The sequence below is a fragment of the Penaeus monodon genome, chromosome 36 (genome assembly GCF_015228065.2).
Source record: "Penaeus monodon isolate SGIC_2016 chromosome 36, NSTDA_Pmon_1, whole genome shotgun sequence".
In the NCBI taxonomy this organism is placed as follows: domain Eukaryota; kingdom Metazoa; phylum Arthropoda; class Malacostraca; order Decapoda; family Penaeidae; genus Penaeus; species Penaeus monodon.
This window is the reverse complement of record NC_051421.1, coordinates 27,224,223-27,231,722: the sequence shown is the minus strand read 5'-3', so window position 1 is coordinate 27,231,722 and position 7,500 is coordinate 27,224,223. Positions and strand designations below refer to the sequence as shown.

The window sequence follows — 7,500 nt, the reverse complement described above, 5'->3', positions numbered from 1 at the left end:
TGTGTGTGTGTGTGTGTGTGTGTGTGTGTGTGTGTGTGTGTGTGTGTGCGTGCGTGTGTGTGCGGGCGTGTGCGCGTGTGTGTGTGACAAGAACAACAACAACAAAAAAATAGACTGGTAGATATTTATGGCCATTCAAAACACATAAATAGAAATAGCACAAAATGTTAAATGAACTCGCAGTAAGTCTGCATTGCAGTATACAAAAAAAGAAAGCCCATTAATATAAACATGAAGGCAACGCAAGTACTGACGAGTGATATTTGGAACACGGCTGTGGCAATACTAGTTAAGTTTCCTTCCTGATTCCATGTGTGTGTGTGTGTGTGTGTGTGTGTGTGTGTGTGTGTGTGTGTGTGTGTGTGTGTGTGTGTGTGTGTGTGTGTGTGTGTGTGTGTGTTGTGTGTGTATGTATGTGTGCGTGCGTGCGTGCGTGCGTGCCTACCTGCTTGCCTGCTTGCCTGCCTGCCTGCCTGCCTGCCTGCCTGCATAGCTGCTTGCCAGCATGTCTGTCTGTCTGTGTGCATGCATGTATGTATGCATCAGTGTATGTGTTTCTGTCTGTTTGCAATTTTTTTCTATTTACTAATGGGCTGATGATTCTGTTTTTACTTTCCAAAGAAACTTTGTCAAACTACCGAGATTTAGTTCTATTTTCATGCTCAGTGGACATGTTGCACCCTTGCACATGTTTCAATTCCTCCTCAATTTTACTTAATTTACTCCTGTATCCCTTTCCTCGCTCTTTATCGTGGGTAATGGTGGTAGAAATAAATGGGAATATGATATGGGTTTTTAAATTAAAATGTATGAATTATAAAAAAAATAATGGGTACATACAAAAACACACGCACGCACGCACGTACGTATGTATGTACACACACACACACACACACACACACACACACACACACACACACACACACACACACACACACACACACACACACACACACACACACACACACACACACACACACACACACACACACACACACACACCCGAGTGGTTATAGGATTTCCAGATTGACTACAGGCCGCTTTGTAAACAATATTTCAAGAGTATTTGGGACGAAACAAACCTAAATTTGTTCCTACATAATACTTCAACAGATTATTGTTCATATTTTGTTAGGGATCAATATAGTGATTGATCTGCATCATTTCGTGAAAACATTTTAGTGCCAGAGATAAGATAGTTATGTAATACTGAATAGCTTATAAATAACAGTTATAATCGTGTAAAGAATAATGAATTGATGTTCATAAAGCAGTATTGATGATTATTAAATCATAAATGATGATGAATGATACAAAAATTAAATAGTCTCCAAATGATATTGCAAATATCAAATAGGCCCGGAAATTGGATCAAACACTTTCCTCATTATAATGCTTTACTGATTTAGTGTTCTCTTAGGAAGAAAAAGATATGCTGGGATGTTTTCTCCGACTAAAGAAACAAGCTTTGTTTTTTTTATGTTGAAAATATAAGCCTAAGAGGGTTGTAAAGTAGCTGGTGAATTTTTGATGGCAGCGGGAAAACCTCTCGAGAGGCGGTAGGCTCATCGTGTTTTCTGTCTCTCTACGCGCGGTGGAACAATCACATCCACATGCGGGTACACACCAGGCACATGCATACCCTCACTCACATACTCATGCTTTTTACTCGCACACTCATTTTTTCTTCTTCCTCTTTCTCCTTCTCTTTCTTTCTTCCTTCCTTTGTCTTTGTTTTTGTCTTTTTTTCTTTTTCTTCTCTCTTTTCTCTTTCTCTTTCTCTCTCTCTCTCTCTCTCTCTCTCTCTCTCTCTCTCTCTCTCTCTCTCTCTCTCTCTCTCTCTCCTCTCCTCTCCTCTCTCTCTCTCTCTCACACACACACACACACACACTCACTCACTCACTCACTCACTCACTCACTCACTCACTCACTCACTCACTCACTCACTCACTCACTCACTCACTCACTCACTCACTCACTCACTCACTCACTCACTCACTCACTCACACTCACACACATACACACACACACACACACACACACACACACACACACTCACTCACTCACTCACTCACACTCACACTCACTCATCCCCCCATGCACTCACTCACCCCAACCCACCCACTCCGCACACACACACGCATGACCTTCGCAGACATCCAGTGGCGTAACGAACCCGTACATAGGCCTATGCAAAGTACCCAATCCGCGAGTGTTTGCGGATATCTTCTGCGGGTTTGCCATCTTGTTGGTGTGTGCTGGCGGCTTGGAAGTAATCCCATTAGCATAGGGGGTCTCCTTGTCTTTTTTCTACGTATAGGTTGATGTAATTTTGATGTATTTCAAGGGGGCTGTTGTTTATTTTCTCAAGTGATGGCCGTTATCATTATCATTGTTCTTAGTATTATTGTATTAGTGTTATGATAATCATTATCATCGTTGCTGGTAATAATGATATTATTATTATTATTATATTTTTTATTATTATTGCTGTTATTATTATTATTATTATCATTATTATCATTATTATCAATATCATTAATATTATTATTATTATAGTTGTTATTATTGTGGTAATTATTATTATTGTTATTGTTGTTGTTATTATTATCATCATCATTATTATTATAGTTGTTATTATTGATAACAATATTGCTATTTTTATTATTATAGTTGTTATCATTATTCTTATAATTGCATATTATTATGTATTATTATCATATTGTTATTATCATTATTATTATTATTATTATTATTATTATTATTATTATTATTATTATTATTATTATTATTATTATTATTATTATTATTATTATTATTATTATTATTATTATTATTATTATTATTATTATCATCATCCTCATTACTACTACTACTACTACTAATCTTACTACTGCTACTACTACTATTGTTATTATTTTATTGTTGTTGTTGTTGTTGTTGTTGTTGTTATTATTATTGTTATCACCATCATCATTATCATTATTATAATTATTATCAATATCATTATGATGATAATTGTTATCATCATTATAATAATAATTGTTGTTTTGTTATCATTATATTATCATCATCACCATTATCATCCTTATCATTATATGATACCATCATCGTCCTTATTATTAGTATTATCATCACCATCATCATCATAATTGTTGTCATTAGCCTCATATCATCGTCCTCCTTACTCCCTCATCATCATCATCCTTTCCCTCGCTTCCTTTTCGCTAATGCCGTTAACGCGGGCGGGCCGTAGCGCTGGCAGTGAAGTGCCATAAACAGCACTTGATCCCTGCGGTTCTGAGGCTTCCTGGGGGCGAGGAGGGGAGAGGGGCGTGGGGTCGAGGGGAAGGGAAAAAAAGGGGGGGAGTGTCGTGGTGGTGTGAACATGTTAGGGCCTCAGGGGGCACTTCCGGAGGGCCCCCTGACCGACCCTATAAAGTTCGGGGACCTCTGGCCCTCGCTCTCCCCTCGGCCCTGTCGGCATCCAAAACAAGGGAAGGATACGAGGCAGACGTTGGTGTTTGGATCTCTTGGGAACAGCGGCAGGGCATCCTGTAGCATCCTATATAGGAGGCTCTCGGTGGCCGTGGTCTAACTCCTTTTCTCGGTCTGTTTGTCTGTCTGTCTGTCTGTCTGTCTCTCTCTCTCTCTCTCTCTCTCTCTCTCTCTCTCTCTCTCTCTCTCTCTCTCTCTCTCTCTCTCTTCTCTCTCTCTCTCTCTCTCTCTCTCTCTCTCTCTCTCTCTCTCTCTTTCTCCCTCCCTCCCTCCCTCCCTCCCTCCCTCCCTCCCTCGCTCCCTCCCTCCTTCCATTTTCTTGGTCTCTCTGTCCCTCCCTCCCTCCCTACCTCCCTTCCTCATCCCCCCTCCCTTTTCTTACTCCTTCTGTCCCTCCCTCCATCCTTCTCTCCATCCCTCCCTCCCTCCCTCCTTGCCTTGCCTTTCCTTACTCCCTCTGTTCTTCCCTCCCCCCCTCCTTCCCTTTCCTTACTCCCTCTATCCCTCCCTCCCTCCCTCCAGCTCCGCCTCCCCGCCTACACGCATTTTTGACCCTCGATTCCGAGGATGGGCGTGAGAACCGCATCCCCCTACGATACCCAGAGTGGCGCAGATTTGTCGAAAATGTAAACAATATCGCGGGTAAGGCGACACCAGGTCAAAGGGGCTTTCGGGGTAGCTTAGGCCGTGAGGGGGGGGGGGGAGAGGGAGAGGGCAGTGGAAATAGATGGAGATGCCCTTGAGTGTGTTTGTTTGTTTAATTGGTTTGGTTTGCTTGTTTGAGTGTGTGTGTGTGTGTGTGTGTGTGTGTGTGTGTGTGTGTGTGTGTGTGTGTGTGTGTCTAGATGTTGCTTCCTGTCATTGTTAATAATGGTAATGAGCAACAGTGATAATAATAGAAATAATAATGATACCAAGTAATAGAAACGAGAATGACATTGAGGGAAATGATTAGAATAGCAAATGATAAGATAGGTTAAAATGATAACGATAAAAGGATAATAATAACGGTAATATGATAACGCCGATAATATGACAGCGACATGTTACTGATAGGCCTAATGACGGTACTGGTGTTAGTGATAATGGTAATAATGATATGATTTATGGTCATAGGAATGAAGATTTTCATGTTCATGGTTGAGAATGCTGCTTATTTTATTAGATAATTTGATTACAAATATTACAGAACATCGAGCAGGTTAAAAAAAAAAAGACATTTCCCTGCGTTACTTTTTCCTTTACTACAAAACTTTAAAAGAAGAAAACCACCTTCTCTCGCATCAGGGCTGGTCTAATTAATCTGCATTTGTTTGTTTAATTTTAGGTCTCAGATTGGACCCTATTTCCACGGAGGGGGTGAAATTTGGTGTGTTACAACCGTAGAATTTATCAGCTTACCTGCTTGAATCGCTTTCCCGTTTTTTCGTCCTAATTGTAAGGATTAATGAGGATGAGTATATTGATGATAATGATCGCAATTATTGATTATCAATTTCATTATCATTATCCTCACCATTATCGCCGTATTCTTATCATCATCCTCGTCTTTGCCACCACCATCATCACACTCATCAGCGTGGTTAAGACATAGATTTCCTTTAGAAAACAAAATCAACTATCTTATAAATTCAGGAAAGTTAACTTGGTATCCGTAAACTTAACAAAAGAAGTTATGCTGAGTCGAGTCTTTAAAGAAAAATAACGAAGCGATGAAAGCCCATTTGCAGAATTAAGAGAAAATGGCTGAAAGAAAAAGAAAAACATGAGGGAACAGCATCATACCAAATAACTACGGACAGATCAGGTTTTAAAGAATATGGAAAAAAAACAGGAAAAGGTGTTTACAAAGGAACTACAGATAGACTAGCCTAAGTTCCAGCTAAGTAGCGAAAATGAAGGTGATAAGGGGACTTAGCAGAACTAAGTGGATGCGGTATAGTCTAAGGTTGCTAGACAAGATACTAAAGAGTCGAGACTTCATAGAAAAGGTCGAAAATAGTCTTAACTTGATAGGGGAACTACTACAGTAGGGTAAACTTAGTAGGTAGATTAATAAATGTCTTGAGCTTGATAGGGAAAAGGCTAGAGTAGTCTTTTAAGTTTTATGGGAAAATAGCAAATAGTCTGTTACGGCAGTGTAAGCTTATTAAGAAAGATGATAAATATTTGAAGCTTGATAGAAAAAAATGTTTCGAGCTTTCTAAGATTTCTGGGGAAAATAGTAAACAATATAACCTCAAAGGGGCAAATGCAAAAGCAGATCTTAAATATTCTTATCTGTGCAGAAAGCATTGAGCCTGATTTGGAATCCCTTATGAATCATTAATTACATGATTCCTATTTTCGATCAGTAACATATTTAACAGAATGCATGGCGCAACTGTGTCTTGAAACGTTTCATTAAGGAATAAACGAAGTCAAGGACTCGAAGAGTATCTAAAGAGAATGAATGGATCAGTGAGATGAGGACGGCTTCCTGTAGGTCAAAATATATGTTCCAATATCCTGCGACGGGATCTAACCCCGGCCAAGACACAGCCGCGAATGTGTAAGCGATAATCTAATGATGTGTAAAGCACGGAACCCCAAAACGTAAGATTATTAACAAGCATGCCAAGGAAGGAGAGAGCAAAGAATTGTTTGAAAATGACAAAGACGAAGCAGTTTGAAAAGTCATCTTATGAAGCGAAATGAGGCTAAGACCCGAATTTAATGCAAAAGATTAAGAGCTTTAACGGAAGGGCATCAAATTTGATTAAAACTGATAGAGTAGACGTTGAGTCGTATGAATTCTTTACAACAACAAATGATTACAGATGGCTCCAGTATAATTTACTCCCACATTTCCTGTGGATGAATTGGGAACTTTTTTCAGTATGATAGATATATATTTTTTCAAGGTAGGGCGGTCGTATGAAACTAATTTAGGTAACTTCCAGTTCTTTTACCTGGTCAACCTCCCACGAAATATACCTGAGAAGTACCTTTGGAAACCATCTTTATGAGATCATCTCTCATATTTAGTATATTCAATATTGTGATTATTGCTAGTATTTACATGTGAACTGTAAATGGATATTTATTTATTTATTATTTTTTTTACTGATTATCGGACAGGAATGTGATATAGGTATTTGCCTCATTCTTACCACCACTCATTTCCATCAGGCAGTCAAACATACACACATGGTAACATCTCCCTCCTTGTCCTTCACTCACTCACTCACTCACTCATTTTCTCCCTCGCCCTCACTCCCTCACAATCCTTCCCTCCCTCACTCCCTCATTCCTCTATCCCTCCCTTCCTTATTTCCTCTCCCTCATTCCTCCCTGCCTCCCTATCTCTTCCTCCCCCGCTCTCTCTTTTTACTCGCAAATCCATTAAATGTTACGCAGCACAATACCAATGATAATGACTTCCGGTGCCATCAACGAGTATCATTACACGCTCACGTAATTACCAACTGCTAGCATTGTATGATGCGTATGATATGTCCTTAATTGTTTTCCCTGGGTGTTGCCAGAAGCCCATCAAGGTTGCGGTTGTGTGTGTCTGTACCCTGCATTATATAAATAGATATTTATTTTGTTCTGGTTATACTGATGTATTTGTGCAATGATGATAAAGGTGGTATATTTTTTTCAGGTTGCCTTGATTTTTTTTATGATATTTTTTTTACCTGATTATTTTCTGTGGTATTATATTTTTAGTATTTGTGAAATGACGAGGTAGAGGTGGTGTCTATTTTTCTGGTAATTTCAGCATTTTTTTTTGCATTGATACGATAGGGGTGATATATTTAACCTGATTATTTTGATGTCTGTGAACTGAGGATGAGAAAGGTGATTAAAATGATGATTGTAGAATGATAATGATAAAAACAAGAATCATTATAATGGTCTGATAATGTGGGTAATGGTGATAATGTTGATAATTGCAATGCAGTAAACACAATATTAACGATAGGTATTATTCTTATTCTTATAACAAGTGTTATG

General features: G+C 38.9%; 1 protein-coding gene across 1 annotated transcript in view; it reads left to right on the top strand.

Annotated features, from left to right (window-relative positions):
• LOC119595417 (microtubule-associated serine/threonine-protein kinase 1-like) overlaps window positions 1-7,500 on the top strand; it is a gene marked incomplete at its 3' end in the record, with an annotated part of 79,092 nt that overhangs the window by 1,738 nt on the left and 69,854 nt on the right.